Consider the following 24,978-nt stretch of genomic DNA (forward strand, 5'->3'; position numbering starts at 1 on the left):
ATTTACTTTATTGTGCTATGGAATGTCACTTTGTGCCTTTTCTAAAATAATTAGTATCTATTTGCCTGTTGTTGCTGCTGCTGTAGTGTTGAGGTGGCCCAATCAAAGTCCAGAGCTGACTCCAGGATTGGGTTGAGAATCGGTGGCAAGACTTTAAGATCATGTTCATGTTCATGAGCATAAGATGATGCTCTCCGCCCTCAATCAGTCTGAGCTTAAGCCACTTGACAAAGAAAAAGGGGAAAAAAACTCTGGTCTCCTGATTTGCAAAGCTATAAAAGCTTCCAGTTGTATTGACAGCTAAATGTGGTTGTAGAAAGTATTGAATCAGGGACTGAATACAAATGTATTTCACACTTTTCAGATTTTTATTTGCAAAACCACGATTCTGTGATGGGTAAAATGTAAAATCCCAATAAAATAAAGCTGCATCATGTAGAAATTCTTCACTTCACTTTGGGCTTTGCTGTCTTTGAACACAAACACTGTCGGCTAATTGCATCGATGACCTGTGCAAATTAGTGTGGGCTCACAAACGAGCAGCAGCGTAGATAACAAGGTGTGCCTTTATTACCCATCACACCGGTTCAGCTTGTTTTATGTTCACATAATAAGCCAAATTTGACAGTAAACCTGCTTTGCTGTAAATTAGCTGCCATGTTGTTTGGCTTGGATTCAGAACCGCTGCTTATCTGATGTTTTCACATCTGTGTCGGGAGGTTTCAGTCTCCATTGTCTTCACTGTTTGTCCACAATTCGGATCCATGTAAAGCTGCTGCAAATGAGGTGATCATTAACTCATTAAAGCCTAATGAGTTGTAATCACAAGAAAGAGGAAAACCTGATTAACCTGATACCAAACAGCCAGTCTGACTGGAAATTTGTCATTCTCATCAGGAAAATTTCCAGACGCCATGAAAATAGCAAAGGTAATTCCCATTTACAAAAATGGTAAGAAATGTATGTTTAGTAATTACAGACCGATATCGTTGTTGCCACAGTTCTCAAAAATTTTGGAGAAACTATTTGTAAATAGATTAGATACATTTATAGATAAAAATAATATATTAAGTAGTAGTCAATATGGATTTAGAGCCAAAAATTCGACATCAATGGCCCTTATGGAACTGATAGAACATATAACAAATGCTATTGATCAAAAACAATATAGTGCTAGCATTTATGTCGATCTAAAGAAAGCATTCGACACGATTGACCATAGCATTTTACTCAAAAAACTTATTAAATACGGGATTAGAGGGCCGGCATTACAGTGGATTTCGAGCTACCTGGAGAATAGAAAACAGTTTGTACAAGTACATGATACTAGATCCGAATTTTGTGAAATTACATGTGGAGTTCCACAGGGCTCAGTACTTGGACCAAAGTTGTTCATTTTATATGTAAATGATTTGGTAAATGTATCAGGGTTTTTCAAATGTATTCTATTTGCGGATGATACCACTTTTTTTTGTCAGGGTAATGATATAAAAGGGATGTTAAAAGAAATGAAAATAGAATTTATGCAAATACATAAATGGTTCAAACTAAATAAATTATCTTTAAATTTGGACAAAACAAATTATATGTTATTTACAAGGAGACAAAGAATTGTAAATACTCCATTTAAAGTTGATGGTGTAGAGATTTGTAGAGTTAGTGAGGTGAAATTTTTGGGTGTGATAATTGATGAGAAATTATCATGGAAATCCCATTTGAATTATTTAAGAACAAAATTAGCAAAATCAATTGCAGTGCTTTATAAAGTACGGGGTTTTCTGAATGATCATGCACTATTTATGTTGTATAATGCACTAATTGTTCCACACTTGGTTTATTGTGTTGAGGTATGGGGAAAGGCATGTTATACTAGTATAAAATCTGTTTTTGTTTTGCAAAAAAGGGCAATAAGAGTTATTGCTCGAAAACATGGTAAATATCCAACAAATACATTATTTTGTAATTTGAGGTTTTTGAAATTCAATGATTTAGTTGATTATAATATTTTGTTGGTTATGTATAAGGCACATCTAAAAACATTACCCTTAAACATCCAAAAAAATTTTGAAAAGAGAGAGAGTGGTTATAACCTTAAGGGGACACAGATTTTTAAGAAACCTAAATTCAGAACTTGTTTGAAAGAACGATGTACTTCGATACAAGGAGTCAAACTGTGGAACGACCTGCAAAACGATGTTAAAAATGCTAAATCATTACACATGTTTAAAAGAATGTTAAAGATTGTTTTGTTGAAGAAGTATGAAATAGTATAAAGTCAAAGTATAGTATTGTTCAGTTGAGATTGATGATTGACCTTGTTTTTTTGGTCTTCCTTTGTTTTCTTTTTTTTGTCACATAAGACAAATCAAAAAAATTTTAGTTTTTTTTTTTTTTGTTTGTTTGTTTTTTGTTGTTTTGATCCATAGTTGAGAAAAAGGGGCAGATATTATAAGATTATTTTCTTCTTTCTGCTACCTTTCATTTCATTTTTTAAAATTATTTTATTTTCCTTGTATTAAAATTTTTTTTTATTTGTATTGAATGAAATGAATAAAGACAAAAAAAAAAAAAAAAAAAAAAAAAAAAAAAAAAAAAAATTTAGCCTAATTTCCTTTAAATAGCTGCTATTTGAAAGATTAATGGAGATTTCATAACTTCCCTTCTTGACATCTTGGCGAATCCACTGGTGTTTGGAAAACACTGAATCTCAAGAATAAAGCCACATAGGTGGTCATGCAGAATAAAGTTTCTTAGGAAGCATCAGAGTATAATGAAAAGAACGGTAGAGCAAACAAATAAAACACCAGGTGAGTGCAAAGAACGTTGGGAAACTTTCATATTAATTCAAGTTCTTACTGATTACATCTGACTTTCAAATTATTTCTACTTGCATTGAAATTAAATAAAAAAAATGAATGTTGGAAAAGAAGACTTTGACAAAGTGTGGAACCATGGAGGTTTCAACTGGATCCTTAATCTCATCAAAAGGTTCGTGGGAGTTTGATTTTCCACGCTGTTATCAGGTTTTGTCGACATGGCAAAATTTGCAACAGTAGCTGCATTTCCATTACAGATTTGTGCAAACCTTCATTGATATTTGGCTAAAGTCGAATGAACACATTTTTGCAATTGTGGTATTTCCATTAAAAAAGAAATGCAACTAAAATCACACATGAATAAGTTTGTTCACACAATAAGTGGCTAAAAATCCTCCTCCTACTACTTCCTGTTGACCTCTTTGTCATTTCAGCCAGTAGTAACATCCTGTTGTTGATCACATGCCTTCTTTCGACTTGTGATGCGAAAGAAGTGTTTCCATTGCTGTTTGCGGAATACATTAATTTCAATGCGGCTGAAAAATCACCTCATTCTAGAACCAAAACTTTATATATTGAAGAACAAGAGTTTTTTCAAAGACTTTTCCACTGTGAGTATTAATGCATATTAAGGTATATTTGGTGCATAAATTATTGAAATAGACAATTACAAGCACATTTAGAGGAGATGTCAACATGCTTAGAGTTGAGAGAAACACAAATAGAAAGCTTCTAGCTCAATGAAGCTATTGTATATAATTTCTTAAAAAGTATGTTCTTTAAATATGTACTTTTAATCATTTTAACGCGCTAAAATCTAAGTAATTAATTAATTGAAATTAATGAGTTACAGTCCCGGCCCTAAATTGGACTTAATCGCTGTCTATATTTTGCCTGAATCTAGTACATTACATTGTAATTACATTAAACAGAAATTTGTTGCACCAAATTTAATCACATAAATTGAGCCTGTGGCCTTTTATTGTATAAACACACACAACAATTTGGCAGCTTCTTTATTTCCTTCACATGGTAAATAAAAATGTCTCCCCAGCACTTGACATCCTGTAACACAGACTAAATTCTCTCCTTTCTAAATGCGACAGCTACATGGCTTCTAACACTTAACAGGGTCATCATCTTTGATAGAACACTTCATTGATTTAGAAGAAACTTGCCATTACATCTCTTCAGAGAATCCAAACAGTATTTTTCGAAGAGCAAACAAGGTTTGCAGCGGTGGAAATGTTGCAGTGCGGCTCATTTTGAAGGGGATGTAAAATGGAAGTAGCTCTGGAGTTTCAGTGGAAAGTAGCTCTTTCATCTCTTCAGAAACAGAACTGCTCTATAGAAAGGAGGCACACTGGGTCAACTTGTGATCACTTTGAGTTGCCCTCTCTAAACATTTAGTCCATGCCCTGTAGTGCTTTCTGCAGAACAGAGTTAAAGGTCTTTCTATAGCCAGTCTGCAGTAATCTCCTCTCCACATGTACGGTGCATAAGGAAGAAAAAAGAGCCGGCTTGCTTTGTCCTGCTGGACGTGTGTTTGGCATTCTGTAGTAGAGAATTGTCCTCCGCACTGCAGTGGGACAGACTTTTATATGACATCCATTTTTTGCTAATTATGTTTTCCAAGCACATATTTCATCTGCTGCTCGCTGTTCCCTGTCCGCACTTATCACATCCCCATCCTCCATCCCCAAACCCCACTTTAATTCCCAGAGACTGCAACTAGCTTGTCTATTACATCAATTCACAAGCGTGGAACAGAAATAAAATAATAGAGGTTTTTATCAACCATATATCCACTACAGCATTACTTAAGGCTGATGGGCTTTTTGGAGAAGGATCTGAGGAGGTTTAAGCCTTAATGTTGCATCTTTTGTTGAAGTTGGGCATGTAGTTTGTAATTCCCTCTTCATCTTGTTTCCACTTATTCTTTCAGCATGTCAGAATAGATGAGGGAGAATCTCTGTGTGTTCTGTGGAGGAGGAGCAGGATACATTATCTTGTCTTGTGGCTTCACATCAAAGCATTTTATTCGTTTAATTAAGAAATTGTCAGCATGTCAGCTCCTTCAAATTGAAATGAAATCAGTTGCAACTCAAAGATAAAACTTTTTCCTAATATCAGGCAACGTTTGAAGTTTCAACTTGCAGAAAACTTTTTCTGTGAACATGGACTGGTCAGGTTGTGCCTTTGCCACCACTCTGGGTCTTCCTCCACCTGAACCTCCAGTCGGACTCAGCCAGCGGCTCCTTCTGTATCTCTGGTGGATGTGTCTCCAAAAATATTTGCGTGTGGGTTGACAGGTGCACAGCTGCACACTTCCTTGGCATCGGTGCTGTCCTGACAGATGCTGTAGCAGGTCTGGGTGTGTTTGCAGGAGATGGATCATTTTTGGCAGAGTGGATGCTGCAGATGCTTCTGATTGGATGCCGGATCAGGATGGAAATTCCTCCATGACGAGGGCAGCGGATCAGCAGTTAGAGGCCAACCTGGAATACTTTGGCTGAGAACGGCAAAATGTATTCATGTTGGACAACCGAGACACAAAAACACACACACACCCCTACACACGCCCACACACACGCACACACCCATACCACGGACATCCAACCTGGATCCAATTCAAACCCCTTGAGATGACTGAAAATCAGGAGTGTTATCTGCTGGCTGTGGTGACAATCTGTTCTCCTTGCTCCCTGGAAACTCTAAAGCTGTTATTGCGCCTTCGAACCATGCCTTGCAGTGGCCTCAAGGAGTTCTGGCAAGGAGGAGTTTGTTTTGCAAAACGAAGGACCAACTCTTTCTCTGCCCTGCTGAACTTGAAGGAAACAGCAAACTACTTCATAAAACTTACTGAAATACTGCCTGACTCCGGTCTTTAATAGAATAGAATAGAATAGAATAGAATAGAATAGAATAGAAGTACTTTATTCATCCCAGCAGGGAAATTACTTCGCAGTTACAGCATAGAGACAAGACACAATAACAACTACCACTGAGTAGTAGTTGTAGATAAAATAAAAATAAAATATAAAATGCTATAAATTGTAAAAATATAAAATGCTGTTAATATAAAAAGCAACTTAGAGCAGTCCTTGCAAAGATTCAAAAAATGCAGATATGTATATGTAAATATATGTACAGCAAGTGTGCCACAGTGCAGTTGTGCAAAATCGGACTGATTAGTGCAGAACAATGATTTAGCTTTTATTGTACAGTGAGATGGCCTGTGGCAGGAAGGATTTCCTGTATCTGTCCCTACGACAGCGGAGCTGGAGCAGCCTATGTGAGAAGGTGCTCCACTGTCTGTCCACTATGTGGTGGAGAGGGTGCTGCTTATTGTCCATAATAGACAGAACCTTCTTCAGTGTCCTCCTCTCCACCACAGTTTCCAGGGACTCCAGCCTTAGTCCCAGTACAGAGCCAGCTTTCCTGATGATTTTGTCCAGTCTATTAGAGTCGCTGGCTCTGATGCTGCTTCCCCAACACACAGCAGCAAAGAAGATGGCACCGGCAACAACACTGTGATAAAAGGTCTCCAACATCTTGCTGCACACATTGAAGGATCTCAGCTTCCTTAAAAAATAGAGTCTGCTCATCCCCTTCTTGCACACAGCGTCAGTGTTAGATGCCCAGTCCAGTCTGTTGCCGATTACAACTCCCAGGTATTTGTAATCCTCCACCTCCTCCACCACTTCCCCTTTGATCTTAAGGCCAAAATTATAAAAATAACAGCTGAATGAACCAATGTTGACTGTTCCAAACCTTATTACCTAAACCTGCGTGTGTTTTGTGAATCACCTGCTGTAAAAAAAAAACCCCTCATATCTAGAGATGAAACGATTCTTCAGATCTATAAAATAAACTCCCAAGACAAAATCCCTGATTCATTTCTGAAATGAGTATAACATGGCAGCTATACTCAGTTAGCTGCCATGTTCTAATGGAGGCCAGTTATTGAAGACACAAGAAATGTAGGAGAAGGAAGTTGAACCCAAGTTTTCTACTGATCTGCATGTTTGTTGTGAATGAAGCTGAAGGTGGTGTAGAGATCAGTTTGGGACTAATATCTGCTGTGTATATAAAATAGAAATATATTTTTTCTGATGACTGTGGATGAACCAGTGGTGAACCAGTGGTGAACCGGTGGATGAACCAGTGGATGAACCAGTGAATGAACCAGTGGATGAACCAGTGAATGAACCAGTGGATGAACCAGTGAATGAACCAGTGAATGAACCAGTGAATGAACCAGTGGATGAACCAGTGAATGAACCAGTGGATGAACCAGTGGATGAACCAGTGAATGAACCAGTGAATGAACCAGTGAATGAACCAGTGGATGAACCAGTGAATGAACCAGTGGATGAACCAGTGAATGAACCAGTGAATGAACCAGTGGATGAACCAGTGAATGAACCAGTGGATGAACCAGTGAATGAACCAGTGAATGAACCAGTGGATGAACCAGTGAATGAACCAGTGGATGAACCAGTGAATGAACCAGTGAATGAACCAGTGAATGAACCAGTGAATGAACCAGTGGTGAACTGGTGGATGTCTTTTTGCTTCGTCACTGTGGCGTTAAGCTGCAGCTTCAGACGTTTCTAAACCTTTAAACTATGAGGCAGAGGAGCAAACCTCCAGTTCCTCAGCCAAGGGGAATTAAAATACTGTGACATTACTGTTGGTATAGTGGGTGGATATAAGGTTTATAATATTACTGGATGTTGGGTGTTTTGCTGTTGGCTGTAAATATGTGAGAATAAATACAAAGCATCTGCAGTGCCAACTGAAACTGCGTAGGCATTTGGCATTTGACACTGAAAACCTGGCAGTGGGATGGTGGTAGAAGACAGAAGGTTTTTGATCATCATCTGTTGCCACAGGCAGGCTGTCAGGGATAAATTGTTAGTTTCTTGTCATCAGCAGTCTGAAGGCTGGCGGTTCTCCCTTCTGGGTTCCCAGGTTTTCAATTAGAATATGTGTGCATACTTTTATACAAGGACCCCTTCAATGGCACGCAGTTGTAATATTGCATAATTAATGAATCATGGGCATATGAGTAAAGAATGTGTTTCTCTGGCATGTGAACCTTCCTAATAAAATAAACAGCTTTGGTGAATTTAGACATTATCTTGTTTAAGGGCAAAATTTCTTGTTGAAATTAATTCTTGCCTTTTCACTTGTATAATTTAAATATTGCAGTGCATTATTTTGCATTTGCTTTGCATTTTCCGTTCCTCCTCAGAGTCCATCTGTTTATTTACCTCCCACACATAAACAGCCACCAAAATGGAAAATGGAGATTGAAAATAAGGAGAAATAACTGTCAGGAAACAATTTAGTGATACCGTGAGGTAATATTGTTGGAAGCATAATTAACAGTTTTAAAAGTTTTAATTACTTGACCCCAGCCTGGAGAAGTGAGGATGCATCTTCTGTAAAACTGGAGAATCGTAGCTAAACTACAGACGAGTTGGGAATCATTTGAGCTTAAATTAGCTTCCTGGAAAATAAAATGTTAGGTTTAAAATGATATGTGTGAGAAAATAACGACTGCAATACTATATACAGTATATACCTATATAAATGAGGTATATATATATATATATATATACTGTGTATATATATATATAATATATATATATATTACGTCAGTTGGTGTTTTGTGTATTTTTTTGAGCAATTTCTGTGTTTCCATGTAGTTCTCCATGTAACAACTAATCTAAAAGGTAGTTGTTTTTTTTGTTTTTTTACAATTTAAAGCATGTTATCAGTGGGGGTCTTTGAAAGCATTTATTGCTCTTAAATTTGTTTTTCCACCTAAATTCTAAAGCACTAATTTATTTGTCAGTTTAACATCTGCGGGGAAGTTTTTGTTATTGACTGCTAAGAATTTTTTAAGTTAGACATTTATATTCATGCTCTTAATTTGAAGTTTATTTACACAGCAGTTCTGTTTTCTCCCACTTTTTTAAAGAAACTTTGAGCAAGTGGCAAGTATACAAGAAATGAGCAAATGAGGTATACAAAAAAAAATCAACACTTTCATGAACAAACAACTAGAGGTGTTGAACAAATTTATGCAAAAATTCACAGATATTAATTGTTTTGGGGACCTTTTTGTTGAAACTCCTTGTGTTCTACACAGATTATGCTTTGCAGAAAATGATATTTGTGGACCCAGAATGCCGTCCTGTAGAACTACAGTAAACAGTTTAAAAGTCGCTGATGTTCTGCGTGTTTTCTGAACGAAGCCCTTCTGTGGTCAATGAGGCAAAATTCCCAACAGAGTTGGACAAACTCAACAACTATAAAACTGAAACCAAGAGTGAAATGAAAAGTCTAAAGAATCACTTCCTGAAAAACAACCTTGTTGACCAGTGGTAATAAATTTAGGCCTATAGAGGGTCATGTGTCACATGTTGTCATTGCAGCATGGTAGGTGTGAACATGGTTGAAATTAGCGCTTTAGCATTAGCTTCCAAAAAGTACTATGTATTATTACTTTGCGTTAGCAGAACTAATGTTATATTTAGTGCTTTAGGATTAGCACAGCTAACTTTACAGTTAACAGTAACCTCCACTGCATGTCATAAATAGAGGTGGTAAATAGTTGTGATCAGTTATCCATCTGGGTAGATTGATTTTCAGTTAAGGAATAAATCATATATTTTTATATTAAATATACAAATATGGATGGGCACATCAATAAAATGCCTTCTATGCTCACACACTCCCTATATGCAGAGAAAAACAACCCTCTCACCACCAATTTTATGTTCATTTTGGAGTGACTGGAGATTGATGCGAGGCCAGTTTATGATCCAGTTTACGGTGGTTGCTTTGATGGTGAAGTGGCGTGGCCGTTGTGGTGATTTGCTCTCCCATGATGTTTAGCGTTTAACAGCACGGCTCTCGCAGATGAGTGATGGTGTGTGAGCTGACAGTGAGCTTCATTGGGTGGAGCAGAGTGGGCATAACTCTTCCTCATCAACACACAGCTGACCTCAGGGTCGTTTTCTATCACGTGTGTTTATGGGAAGCCTGCGACGGTGCAGGGTCGCATGCAGAGACATTTGTTTTTGGTTCTGTTCCGAGTCACGCTCTGATACTTTATTGAAATCAATGGAATGTGTATGCTGTAATGTTTCTATCTAATTTATGAGATCTGCATTGTGATTATGTCCCAGTTAACTCTATCTCTGGGGACATTTAGGATCCTGTCTCCTCTATTGCCATGGCGATTAACCATTCATTAAAGCAGAGATTCATCCAAAAGCTGGAGGACACTGGAACTCAAACACCACAGCTTTTACTTAAAGCAAGGATTTAATTTGTTGATTACTTTACTGTAATTCTGTCAACAGCTATATTTGCTTAATTCAGAGACTTAAAATATTCTCTGAATTCTGTCCTGCTGTTTAAAATTTAACTTCTGCGCAAACCTCTAGGCATGCGTCTCTGCAGTCAGCAATGGCACGTGGCTGGCTCCCTGCCACTGGCTGGTCGCCCCCCACAGCCTCCCAGTTTAACTTCGACTCCCATAACGCTGCTATAAGAGCTCAGGCAAGACTCCTACAGTCTTGAATTACACAGCAATTCACTCCAATAACTACCTACAGCTCCTTCATGCAGATTCTGCCTTGAAGTTTTATAGTTTGCTGGACCAAAGTTGGAACAAAAAGCTGCATGTTTTCTCATTTAAATTTCAATATCAGATAGAGTCAAAAGTGAACAGGAAAATAATCTCATTACATTTTTCCAGTTGTGTGTTTGCTAAAGCATCCATTCTGCTTGAATAGTGAAGTGAGAAAGTATTAGGCCATCATTTTTTCTTTTGGTTGCTCTTAAAATGTTTAAAATCATTTACCAAATTTTGATATCAGACAAACATAGCCACAGTTTTCTTTGGCTGATATGGGAAAAAGAATCTGTCCAAACCATTGATTCCCTCAGCCTGATAAATGGTTGGTTGTTTCTATAATTAGTGGGGGAGTCACAACTCTCCAATGGATCCGATTTCCGTCCAGTCTCAGTCTATTGTTGAATCATGACCTCTGACCCTCACTGAGGCAGTGAAGCCTGCAGAGATTTTGATAATCACTTCAGATTTTTTGCTGAAATCCGACTTTTTTTGTGTGGTTGTTTATGCTACTAGTTAAATGTAAACAGTTTACGACCCCGAAACGACCCGCATGAGCAGAGGAAGAACGTAGTCGTCCCCCAGCAGTTCTCTGCTTACAACAGTAAAGATGGCTGCTGCTACTCTCTCTTTACGACAGTAAAGATGGCCGCCATCTCTGGATGGATTGTGACGTTGCTGAGAGCGACAACACGGTCAGCAGACTTAGGAAGCTGATAAAACCTTAACAACTAACAGCAACGGGCTTCAGTGGAGCTGCAGCTTCTGACCCGGTTCTGTTTGGATGTGGAGGAGTGGTGCGGTTGGGTTGTGATGCTTTCACTGACTCAGACTGCTTTCATCATTTCATTATCATTTTCAGCAATTATTCATGTCCAGATTTATCGTTCAGCTTCTTCTGCTGCTGAATTACGTCTTAGGTCTTAGGTCAATGATGTAAAAGTCGGATAAAATGCGACATGACCGTTCAGACTGCAGACATTTGGAGAGCTATTGGTTATGATTTAGTTTCGCATATGGAAGTAGAACAGATCTGATCTGAATCAGACCGTGTGAACGGAGCCTTGGCTGTTCTCCTGGATGAATCAACGATAATCTCTTGGTTGGTCGGCCGCTCTGGAATGTTTCCCCACTGCTCCCTGATTACTTTACAGCCGTTCTCACTACGTTCTCTGGAGTCCAAAACCCTTAAAAATAACTATGTAACCATGTCCAGACTGATAAATATTATACCTTTTTCCATCTCTATAGATAGAAGGATTCATTGCCTTTTCATGTATTTTAGCCTACTTGTGTGGCTAGTCAAACTGAGCTAGGCTGTTATGAAAATGTGGTTAATCAGATAATTCTTTATTAATCAAGGGAGGCAATTATTTTTTCATTTAGTTATCCAAACCACTCATGCTAATTTCCCTTAATTAGTAAATTATCATTTGAAAACTGCTTTTTGTTTTAAACCACATTATGCCTGATTCTAAAATGAGCTTGATTATGTAAAACATGGACGTGTGACACAAAACAAAAACAGAAGAAATCTGCAGGGAGCAAATACTTATTCACAGCTCTGATGGTTAAATTAAAAAGAAATGTAGATTTTGGCTGCTTTTCTGCATTGATTTCATAATTCCTCTTATGCCTTTTCTTATAATGTTCAATGCAGTGAAAAAGTACAGCTGCAGCAGACTGTCGGTCTGTAGTGTATATAGACAGAAGAGTGAGGAAGAGTTTGAGCTCAACCATCGAGCTGTCGAGAGTTTTGAATCTGAGCTTTTCTCTCTTTCAGCAGAATAAAATCCATGGCTAGACCGTAATTATGATGGAGAGGATAGAGCCTGAGAAAAAATGTGATGAAAAGACAGAAGTATTTGAGATCTGACCCGACATGCTGCAGAGATATTATGAATGAAAAGAGAAAAGAGGAAGAGATGGGGAAGGAATATGGAGAGCAGTTTTTACAGACGGCGGCCGTTTAGATTCCCCTTCAGGCCGCGGCGCCTCATCAGCGTCAGCAGCTCTGCAGCCCCCAGATAGGCCGCGCAGAGAGGTAAAAGTTTCCTCCCAATCTCAAGGCCTGGAGGAAGAGCGATCAATATCTTGTCAGTTCTATAAACGAAGGAGTGATGCCTCCATTTCCCCCGGACGTGCTTCGTTCCACGTCCTGTCATTTCAATTTCACTGTCCCCCTACCCAGGCTGCACGTGGAACAGAGATTAAGCATGCTTATGTCTCCATTTATCAATTTGTGCAAAAGAAGATTGAGTATGGAATGGATGGCAACGCTCCCTGCAGCATGTTCTTCACATAACGTACAGGGACTTAAACCAAGGGTGGAATTATTTATCCACAGACTGCAAGAACTCTCAAGAAGAATCTTAAATTGCGGCATTGATATCAATTTCTTTAATTTATAAAAATCCCATCGAAAAGATTGGATTTTGCATTTTTTGCTACAAATCTGTTTTCCTGATTTAAAAAAGTCCGATGATTTTAAAACGGTTTCCCTGCGCCTCGCCGTACTCCATGCGTCTGTAGCAGTGCATCATATGTTCTAACGCTCGTGTGAAGGGAAGCCAGCCGTTCCCAGCTGACTCGGCGATGAGTGCCAAGCATGGCTGACACCTCCTCCCTTTGCCACAGCTGTGGAGGCTCTGAGCGCCACAGCTGCAGGGCTGCTCTCCCTCCCAGTAGAAAGATGATCGGCCATTACAGCATACAGCACCGGAGCAGCTTTTCAACACCTCGTCCCTTTCTCTACCTTCATATTAAAACAAGGTTATTTATTTTTCTGGAGTCCTAATTGCAAAGCCACACATTTTACCCAAATTATGAGGCCCTGTAATAACCCTCTGAGTGTAAATGTTTGTTTTTGTATATTATTTTGTCTCTGCTCAGACAATGATGAGACTTCAGCAGGAATGCCAAGGTCAGGTCTTGAGGAATTATGTTTAAGCTTGATGTGAACTTTCTCAACGCTGTGAGAAATTCTCTGCCTGCGTATCCCAGAATGCCACGCATGCAGCTGAAGATAACTGGCCATCATCATGGCTGCTGCTCAGGCAAACATCAAGCTCACAGATCACAGAAATGACCACACATGGTAAATATAGCTCACAGGGGAGAGGGATTACGTCTCAGGCCACACTGCACTATTTGTAGCTTTAGGATGGTTACAAACCCTCTGTATGATCAGAGACCACATCTTTCTTTCTTCTGTCTCACTCACACATTCAATCGTTGTGTTAAATAAATGATGACAGCCATCTTGCTTTCGCTGTGGCCACGGTGCAGAACTGCCGATCCAGTTGGCTGTTCATGGTTCCCCAGGGAGAGAGAAGGAAGCAAGCGTATAATGATGAGGAGTAATGATGTAATCTAATTATGTTTGTCTTGTTACACAGAACGTCAATGGCGCCCTGATTAATTCAATTTGCAAATGGGAGGAACAAACTGTCTTGTTTTTGCTGCTTGTCTTTGGTTTGTTCTGCTTTCCGTCCGCTCTGAGGTTAGCAGGTTTTCTCCTCTGCTGGTCAGAAATAATTTCTCTGCTCTTCATAATCTTGATTTTCTATCATCATCTGACCTCACTGTTTTCATTTCATCGCTGAATCTTTCTGGGTCGGCTGGGAAAAGGAGCAACAGATTAGAAGTTTGGATATATATATATTTTTTTTTTATAAAAAATGTAAACCTTTGAAAATCAACTTATATTTTCTTTTACATCCAGGTCTGTCTAAATAAATAAATAACAGAAATTTTAATATATCTTACTCATTCAATTCCTAAAAAAAAGAGACTGATCAACAGGTGTGAAAAAATTAGGAATCCGACGATGGCTGATATGTTTTTCTTTTACATATTTGGAAAGATATTAATTTATTGATACAAAAAAATGCAGTGCATATAAATAATAAAAATAAAAGAATAATATTAATTTTAAAAATACAGTTGAGGAGGAATAATCAGACACAAACATGTATAAAACCACTTAAAATGACAGAAATCACACACAGGCAGAGCACATGAGGTGGATAAGAAAAACGTTAGAATTGAAAGATGTTTTGTCCTGTTTGAACCTCAGACGTTCAGTTTGGGGCTCCTGACTGACGTGAGAGGAAAAATCATGCTGAGATGATTCTGAGGCCGTCAGAAGAGATTCTGGCAGCTTCTGAAAGGTTTGCAAAGGATTTCAGATCTGTGTGGCTGAAAGCTGCAAATGTGCAGCAAATGGCGAAACGTGCTGCAAACATATGAGGGTTGCAAACACAAAAAATCAAATGCAGTCATCAGCCTGCCAGAGGACTGCAGATGAAATTTAACCCTATGGCTAAATCTGCCATATTTGTTTTAATATATTCATCTTAATTAATATGCACTGTCCTTTATGAAAGAAATTAAATTTCAGAAAAACAGTGCAAACAAAAATTGCTGCAATCAGAGAAAAAAAACAGCTATAAATTGGCATGTTCAATCAATTTAATAATCATATTTTTGCCTCTGAATTGTTTTGGCTGCAGACTGAAGATTGTGAGCCAGAATTAAGATAATTATGAAATCCTGATGTGTGGAATTAATCTATATAATATCAGTCTCCTTTTTGAAATAAAAACCCCAAAATGAAATGTATTCTATTTTACTGAGATGCTTTGAAAAGTAGTAATTTGGTTATTTGAATTATGACTGATACAGTATGAATTTAACTCGACTGACTCACCATGTTTTTCTTAAAGGAAAATGCCTCCCAGCTCAAAATGTCCTCCGGGGATTTGTATTAATATGCTAATATGTCAAAGTCATAGAAAATGTCAGAAAACATATCAAAAGCACATTACTACAAGGTATTAATAAAGTATCCGTGTCCTTGCGTGAGCTTACGCAACAGCGCTTACAGATGGGCTGGAACTTTTCCCATCATTCCTCAAACTGAAATGGAAATGAAAATAGCAGCCGTGCCCTCATAAGTCAAAGCGTGGACAGAAAAGTGACCCCTCTTGTGCGAGATTGAGGCACTAAATCAGCCTGCAGAAATCTCCAACCCGGCTCATCTGAAGACGCTCATGGAGAACCATCATTCATGCTGGGCAGCAGGCGCTTTGATATGCTGTGTGTCTTCCTGTTGGCTCTGCAGCTGGGAGCACATGTGTTCTTTATTTTCTTGAGAATGTTTTGATCTCTGACAAAGGCTGAAAATAAAATCCATGTTTGTACTGTTTACATCAGTGTGAAAAGGATAAGTGTGTCTGCTTTCAAGGCTGGCTCTCTCACCCTGACATGTCGGCCATGTTTGAGTTGTTACACCGTGTCCTGCTGCACACCGCAAGGTCAACTCTAAAGGCTTCACCTTTTACTGGTTGACAGATTAATCTGGAAACGTACACAGTTGAGTAACCTGGAAGAAAACTCTCTCGCTCAAAATCTGAAGACAACTCAAGGCGGGTCTGATGCTTCCTGATGGTGTTTATTCAGTCAGGTTGTTAACGATCACCTTAAAAAGAACTGATAATGTCTGGATATTTCATCAGGAACAACCTGCTCACACCACCTCAGAATGATCTTACTGCTTGTTGGTGTCTGAAACATTCAAAAACAAAAAAGGAGAAAAAGAAAATCATCTTTTGTTTGTTGACAAATCTTCTTGTTTAATGACATAAGAACAAGCTGCGCTCCCTTTAAGTTTATCATATAAAAAACCTCCAAGGTTCAGCTGAAGGTTCCCCTGAGTTAACACCGTTCAGACACAATGCTGTGTGTAAAACTGTACAAATGTGGACACAACTGTTGGTTCTCCTCTGTTAACGAATGAAAAGCCCACAATAGTAATAATATTAGATGTAATAATCAAATATTGTTTTTGAATTGTGGTTCAGCCGAATCATTTTAAAAACTAAACTAAACGGTTCATCAACAGGGGGTACTAACAATTTTATCAACATATACAGTATACAGTAATTCATAAAAATAGGTAAGAAAAGCACAATTGTAACCTCTCCCTAAGATTTATTCCAAACTTGCATTAAGAAATGTGTAAATGTTGTTAAAAGTAAAATGTTTAATTGAGACAGCGGAATGTGTTTGTTTTAACAGAGTTTGGAGCAGCTGACGTCTGAGGTTGCTGGCAGCTTCTCCTCCTGCCTCCTCCGTCTCCAGGGAAAGGTAAGATTTCTTCTTCCACCTGCCACATTTCGCCTCCAGATGTTGTGATGATCTGCTAACATGGCGGTAAAATGGAACTGAGAGTCTTTAATTGCCCAAGAGGATTTGGTAGCACTCTTCCCCTAATATCTGCAGCGCATTGTTCTGTTTATTTAACAAGGCGCTTCAGAAGGGAAAATGCTTTAGTTCCACTATGCCTTTAATTAAATCCCCACAACACTTGGAACAAGTCTGAGCGCAGAGATGATTAAGATACAGATGCAACAAGGTGGAAAACCTTGATTGACTGTGAGAATGAGTCACTGTGTAAAAGTAAAGGTGCCATACTGACAGCCACCTGAGTCCCTGATGGTAGTCAGGCTTTAAATAGGAGCACAGCTTCAAGGAGCTAACTGGAATTAGCTGAACCACAGATAATATGTGGCTTGAGATGAAGGCAGCGGAGACATTTATGGTGAAACGGTTATAAATGAAGGAATGTTGGCTGAAAAGGAGAAATCCTGCAAAGCTGTGCAGTGGAAAAGTTCAGGAGTCCCTTTGTGAATGTACAGGTTTCACAGCAGGGTGCTGGTCATGGTTGTTTCAGACGGAGGGATGAAGATGTTTACAGATGTCTTCCTCCCCAGATCCATGCGCTTATGTGACCTCAGGATCCGCAGCAGAGTTATGGTGTGAGTTATGTTAATGAGCATTCATAAGATGGACAAACTGCTCATTTCTTGTCAAACAAACTTTCATCTTCCTGCCTGTTTCTGGAAAACATCCTGAAGAATCTGTACATCATTCACAGGACTTGGTGTTTCTGTGAGCAACAGGAAGTCTGTAGTCTATTTAAAAGAATGTGTCTATAATTAATCCATATGCGCCAAAATAATCCATAAAGTTTTTTTTTTTTCAGAATGTTTGAAAGGAGAATCTTTAATTTGATGCATAATATTGGTAGCTTTATACCAATAGGAGAGACTTTTTGTTATGATTGATCTTCAATTATAAAAGGTGTTGTCACACTGTGTGAGAGAGAAATGAGTCTGGGTCAACCTGCTCTGGCTTTTCACAAAGAAAAACTGAACAGAGTTGAACATTTCAACGGTTTTAGCTTCGTAAGAAAAGAAAAAAAAGATGCTTAGCCTGTGGTATAAATAGATCCCATCATGCTGTGGGATTTTTAAAAAATCGAACTAGAAAAATTTCTTTTTTTCCCCAACATTATCTTTATTGGTTTTTCAACAATGTTTCTAATAACATACAGGACATAAGTGTGCTCTCACATCAAAGGAAAAGTCCAAAATTTATTTTTTAGGTGGAAAGGATAAAGCAGCAGCTTAGCTGTAATACATTTTACATTATACATTTTTCTTCTATGTCTTTTATTGTATTTTATTTTGAAGAAATGTTTTTGTTTTGACCAGCCAATAACCAATCAGGAAACACTGAACGTAAAACCGCCAGATTTCAGTCTTTCACCAGTTTTTCTGCCTTTCTTGTCATTCAGGGATTTAATTGTTGATTCCTGTTTGATTTAATTCTAAGTTTAACCTAAGCTTTTAGACACTGGTCTTATTCTGTTTTAAATAGAAGGAATTCTCTTTTGCTGTACTAACAGAGATAAGCCAGGTTATGCATAATCTTCTTGTTGGTCTGCAGGTAAAACTTTGTGCTTGTTCTTTTTTCTTTGACATCTTTAGTGGAGTTTTAGCTTTTTCCCTTTTTCCCCCTTTCTGGTGTCAGAGTTGTTTTGTCCTTGTCCACACGTCTCTAATCAGGCTGGAGCAGGGCAGGATCAATATGGCTTCCATGTCGCAGAAGAAAATGTGGGAACAAAGGAGACTGAAAGGCTCGATGGCGTCAGGATGATTAAATGTGCAATTAAACACATTTAATGTTTTTAAATGTGTTTAAAAACATTAAACACATTTAATGTGTTTAATGTTTTTAAACAGAGGCATTTTAAAACGTTTCTATTCACTGGAGTAGAAAACGTTTCTATTGACATACATCCTGTAATTACTAAATATAGTATGCATGTGATTAAATGGTTTACTTCGGACTCAATGGATAATTCATCCATGTTGGGAAACATCAGCATGTCCCAACCTGGTGTTTAAAGCTTCTCATGGCTGCTGGTGGGTTTGATATGGAAGCCGATTTCAACCGTGCAAGAAATAATAAAAAACCCATCAAGAAGTTATGATTCCTAAAGTCATACTTCTGAGTTTTAAATTCATAATTATCAGGATAAAAGTAATAAATTTGAGTTTAAATCTCTATTACAAATTTTAAAATGAGTTTTATTCTGGTAATTTTGACTTTAAAATGTAAAATTCTGACGGTTTTCATTTTCCTGTCGTGGTGTTAATGGCTTTATGTAGTTTATAGCTCAGGTTAAGAACAAATTGTAATGCTTTGCTCCTTTCCATGTGTCTTAATCTTGCTGGGAAAAAACTCGCTAATGCTTTTCTGTTAGTGGGGCATTTACATATTTATTTTCCCAACTAACCACTGGCCCCTGCGCCGGAGGGCACTGGAGACCTTGCATGGATCTCTTTAATTGGCCATTGATTCATTCTGTGATGGCACTGAGAGCCAGTAAATTACAACCTGCTTGAGAGAGAAGGAAGCGGCTGACAAGTTGAGTGCAGAGGTGTCAGAGTAATTCTGACTGTCAAATCTGCCATTGCATTATTTATACATCTCATTTTTATTTATGTGGCGAGGAGCAGTGACGCAACGCGCGCTGGAGAGTCGGCAATGCTGACGCTACTTGGACACAGTTTATTTGCATAAGTCAATTCACATCGGTTGTGTCTGGAAAAGAGAGTATATGTGAGAGCGCTGCTATTGAGCTGCTTCACACTGCGACTCCATTTGACATGAAATTAGTTTCCCTGCAACGTATTTTACTGTCAAAATAAATAATGTGACATTATTCAGTAAATTTATGTATTACTGTGTGCATCCAGTCTTTTGTGTTGAGTTTTACAAATGGTTTTATGCTGCCAGGCAATGTGATGAATTTGTCTTCTAAATGAATATTAATGCAAATGAGTATGAATACAAATAGGTTTTACTTTGTTATTTGAAAGTATTTCTGAACAATTGCCTTGCTTCGCAGTCTTTTTAATAAAGCACATTTAAATGACAGAAAAGTTTTTCTTCTGCCTGGACTGCAAATGTTATTGAATTATATCACTGAATGGATTCAGTCATTCATCATATCATTACATTTAGGTGTTTCAGTCCTGTCAGAGGCTACAGGTGTGTAAAATCCAGCATAATCCTGTCATCCAGACTGCTTTGGAAAACATTTGTGAAAAGACGGGAGGAGTTCAGAGACTTCCAGCCTGGGGATGGAAACCACCTGTGCACTCAGTTCAGTCAGGATATTTTGCTGCTATTTACTGCTGTTAAGGGAAGCACATCTCAACGGGAAAACTCAAACCTGTGACCGTCCATGTCTGTGAAGTTAATATTTCTACAGATAGCGTTAGCTTATGTCGTCCAGGAGTTTACTGACCGTTTTGAATTGTGTCTGCTTACAAAAAAGCTCTGAAAAAACGTCTGGCTTTGGTCCGGACCAAAGGACCTTCCTGGTGTCGGTACACACTAAAATGTACAGCAGCAGCTTGTTATTTTGACCCGGTAAGAAGGAAATGAGTGTCTCTGTTTTTGTGTTGCTACAATCTAGATAGATAGATAGCATTTATTGTCATTGAACAGAATTCAACGAAATTTCCATTGCAGCTCCCGTGCAAAAGGTCAAATATATACAGTATAAATAAGCAAACACACAATAATAATAATAATATATACAACTAAATTAACTAAAGGCACTCAACCACACCAAAGAAGTAGCAGCAGGTCCAATTATGGCAAAGTACAGATAATGTGACAGTGCAAAGTGCAGAACAATATGGCTGTGTCGGGGTGGGGGATATGTATGTGTGACTGCGAGGTTATGATATGTGTGGGAGGGGGGGGCGGCAGGGAGTAATGGCTCTGACGGCTGTGGGGAAGAAACTGTTTCTCAGTCTATTTGTTGTAGTCCGTATATTCCTGTACCGCTTGCCTGATGGCAGCGGCACAAACAGTCTGTGGCCCGGGTGGCTGGAATCCATCGCTATGGATCCAGCTCTCTTCTTGACCCGGTCTGTGTAAATGGAGTCCAGGTCTGGGAGGGGGCATCCCACAATGCCTTGTGCTGTTCTCACCACCCGTGTCAGTTGTTTCCTCTCCAGTGCTGTGCAGCTACCATACCACACAGTCATGTTGAGGCAGAGGATGCTCTCGATCATCGCCCTGTAAAAGTTCACGAGCAGCCGTGAGGAAAGTCCAGCCCGTCTCAGTTTCCTGAGGAAGAAGAGCCTTTGTTGTGCTTTCTTCACCAGGTGGGAGGTGTTTGTGTTCCAGGAGAGGTCAGAAGTGATGTGGAGGCCCAGGAACTTGATGTTGTCCACACGTTCCACCACTTCTCCATCTATGAGAAGGGGAGTGTGAGCCGTCCTCCTGGACCTTCTGTAATCCACAATGACCTCCAATCTGAGCAAAACGGAATGAGTGAAATTATATCAGATTTGACATAAATATTATCAGTATAGATTCTAAACAAATTTTGATTGTTTTTGCAACTCTACCATAATAAAAAAAAATAAACTATGACCTCCTGCAGTACAGGATCAGGAACAGAGGCCTTTAATCAATGACCCAAACAATTACTGATAAAATTGTCAATTTGATTTGTAAGATTGTTGTGAAAGATTTTGTGTCTTTACTTTGACCTAAACCATCTCATACTTCCTGATTCTGCTGTTAGCCGCTTCTAGCTTCTGCTAGCCATTAGCCGTTGCTAGCCACTGTTAGCGTTACAAACATCCACCAGGTTGGGTTCTGGAAAGTCCCAACCGGCTCCAAAAGACTTTGCTGGCGGCTTTGCACGTGAAGCTCTGAGGGTGTCGGGGTGTGTGTGTGTGAATGTTGACAGGCTGCCAGTGTGGTATTGATCTGCAGCCATTGCAGCTGGAGCCCAAAGGCCAGACTATATCATCTGTCAGACGGTGAGAAGGGCATTACAGCTGTAGTGATCTTAGATCACAAATCCCACTCAGAGATGGTGAGCGAGATGAGGAGAAACTCAAACTATATGGAAGACTGATTATGAGAGAAGAAGAAGAAAAGAAGCTGAAACAGTGAAATATGAGAACGATGATCCGGCGTGTGTGTCAGCACATTTGTAGGCTTTTTTCTGCCTTGTGTTTGTTAAACCTGAATTTACTCCAGCACAGTCTTTGTTGATGAAAACAAACGGATTCTCTGACCCTTTCACCTCCCTGACCACCGATGTTTACTCCACCAGCGCTTCTCTCCTCGCCTCCGAGGCGCCACAAGACGCATCAGAGAAATCCCAAACAAACAAAAAGTCATATACTCTATAAACATTTGCACGCAGCAGATAACAAATCAATTAAGTGTTAAACATATCACAGCTCCTTTCTTATTGCCGGAAAATTATTTCAAAGGTTACAGTATCTCTCTCTAAGATAAGAATAAGATTTGAGACTTTTTGCTCTCCTCTTTGTTGTTCTATTGATCTTTGTCGAAATTGTCTTTATTTTGCTGCGTTATGAAATCAATCCATTGCAATCATGGCTCAAATTTGTTCGACTTGAGATTATCTGCCAGGCTCCAAGCTCTTAGTGTTTTTCCGTTGTTTGGTAAAAACAGACCCAGCTGATGATATTGATGAAATTCAAGGTCGCCACAGTGGTGGTGCCTGACTCTGCTGTGCTGTGCTTCTTCACAGTGATTATTCCATTACTCTAAATCTTCTAAATCTGTTCCCACCTCACATTCAACACGCTGACGTTTGTCTCTGCAGCTTCGCTATAAACGTTATATGACATCTATTTAAGAGCCCATAAAGCAGTGGTGTTGATAATGGATTTACAGAGGCTCATGTGTTTTTGTTTGTTAGCTCTTTTCCTCCCTTGCTAATGGACAAATGACTTGTTTGCTCAGTGACGGTGAGCTTTTTGTGCTGAGCTGACTCAAGTGGATGCAAAATGAAGTATGTTATTTGCCAGCAAATGTCACTGTGAGTTTATGACGCCGTCCTGAGCTGCTAATTATTCTGGTCACATGTGGGATGTTTTGGGCAGTTTGGTCTTTAACTGGGAACAACTCCAACATAACACGTGTTAGAAGTTTATTATTTAGTTAAAAAATTAAAGAACGACAACAAGATGTGAAATCCAACCCACACCTTAGTTTGTTTTGCTCATTTTTTTCTATTTTATTGTCCTACATTTGTCATAAGCTAAAATGTATGTTACTTTTATAGAATTGTGTATTAGGTACTTTGTACATAAAAAATAAAAAAATGAACCCACACAGGAGTAAATCTTCCAGAAAGTCTGAGAAATTTTGAGATCAATTTCAGCTATTCCCAAAGAAACATGGATATTCTGTGATGTAGAAAAGTTGTAGATTTCCAATAAATTTATTTAAAGCTCAAATAAATAATGTCAGAAAATATTCTAGTTTCAATTTTATAAATATTATTAATCATGGAAAATTTTCATTTTTTGTGCAAATTTACAACTTTTCAACATCAGAGTACGTAAAAGTTTTTGGTTTAAAATGTGTGAAGTTAATCTCCAAATGTATTCAGATTTTTTATTTCTTTTTTGATCTGGTGCTTTTAAGGCCACAGTCCTAAAAATTTGACCATTTCAACATCTAAAGTCCACTGTTGAGAACTGTGAGAACATTTACTATATACTGTCAGAAGTTAATAGTGAAATTATAAACATCACAAAATCATCAAGGGACAATGGTGAGATAAAATGTAGTCGGAGGGAGGGAGGGAGGGAGAGATGGATGGATGGATGGATGGATGGATGGATGGATGGATGGATGGATGGATGGAAATCTCCACAGTGAGTCTCATGAAAAGCCATTTATTTGACACACTGGTTCTCATATCTGCTTGGGAGAAATAAAGTTTGAACTTTTAAAACAAGAAACTTATTAACTTATTTAATCAAATAAGCAGGTTGAACATAATCTTGTTGATTTATATCTGTGTTTTACAGCATTGGAATTGGACTTTAGATCTAGATTAACAAGCTTCAACACATAAGAATTAGTTACTTTGAGATCTTTTATTTTAACATAACAGAGTTATATTAGTTATAGATGATATTATAATCCAGTCTTTCTCTAAAATAAAATAATTTCACAGTTCTTGATGTTGACTGACTTGCTTTAAGCTTCTTTGCAATGAAATTTGAATAAGTCTCTCACTGCTTAGTTAAATTGAATAATTGGTGGCAAACAAATGATGGAGTTTAGAAAAGTTGTTTTGTTTCTGAAAAAAACCCAAAGGGTTTGTGAGAGCAAGTGTTTTCCATTTTATATGTAAATAATTGATCTTGTAAAAGATGAGATGGTGCTCTTTTGCTCATTTAAATTCTACTGTATAAATATGCTGTTAACAACACTCCATTTCACAAATGAATGTACGTGGGCTTCTTGCATGTAATCATATGCAAAGCTGCCTTTTTATAGGCTTTTCACCTTCAGTTCACATTTCATCATTGAGTGTCATGGTTCTGTTCTTACTGCAAATATTCTAATTAACTGACATGAAAAAAAGTTGTTTGTTTCAGGAGGTGACTCTGCAAAGAAGAGACTGATAACAAAAGGTTACATTCATGCTTTAGTAAATAAATAACTTTTATGCTTAAAATGAAAACAAAATGAACTCTAGGAAGAAGGTATCAAATGAAAACAAGAAGTTTTCGAGCGTTCCAAGACACTAGAAAATGAGCCATTAAGAGTGAACGACGCTCATAATAATGCACAAGACTAAAAATAAAGTGCAGGAGTTGTTACAGTAACAACAATGTTAGATTTTAAACATAAGCAATAATTAAATAACATTTAAATATGTACACCCTAAACTGGTTGAAATGTTTTACTTTCATGTGAAGAAATGATCTTAAATGACAAATTTGACCACAAGGCAATATTTAAATGTCAAATTTCTATCCATGTTTCAGGTCATTATTTGGCTACTAGCAGGTGTTTCTACTTGCTAGTCTTTCTACCTGTTAGCTTATTTTTTTAAAGGTGTAGCTTATAAGCTCTGTTCAGACCAACACTTTTTCCAGTTTGTATAATAATGTGGGTCAGAACCAGTGGTGGAAACACTGCTTCTAATCTGCTAATAGTGGAGCTAATTTTTGTTTAGCGGTTTAGCTAACACTGAAAACATTCATTATCTTCTAAATACAGTGTAGATGTAGCATTTAGCTGTAACATTAGCGGAATGATGGTTATTATTAGCGGTTTAGGGTT

General features: G+C 38.2%; 1 protein-coding gene across 2 annotated transcripts in view; it reads left to right on the top strand.

Moving 5' to 3' along the window:
• tspan9a (tetraspanin 9a) overlaps positions 1–24,978 on the top strand; it is a 224,119-nt gene that overhangs the window by 37,676 nt on the left and 161,465 nt on the right. For both annotated transcript variants that reach the window (XM_032580078.1, XM_032580071.1), the window contains exon 3: positions 16,555–16,623. The gene's annotated coding sequence lies outside the window, so the exon portion shown is untranslated. The remainder of the gene's footprint in view (positions 1–16,554; positions 16,624–24,978) is intronic.

This window comes from Xiphophorus hellerii, chromosome 2, assembly GCF_003331165.1.
Source record: "Xiphophorus hellerii strain 12219 chromosome 2, Xiphophorus_hellerii-4.1, whole genome shotgun sequence".
NCBI classification, from domain to species: domain Eukaryota; kingdom Metazoa; phylum Chordata; class Actinopteri; order Cyprinodontiformes; family Poeciliidae; genus Xiphophorus; species Xiphophorus hellerii.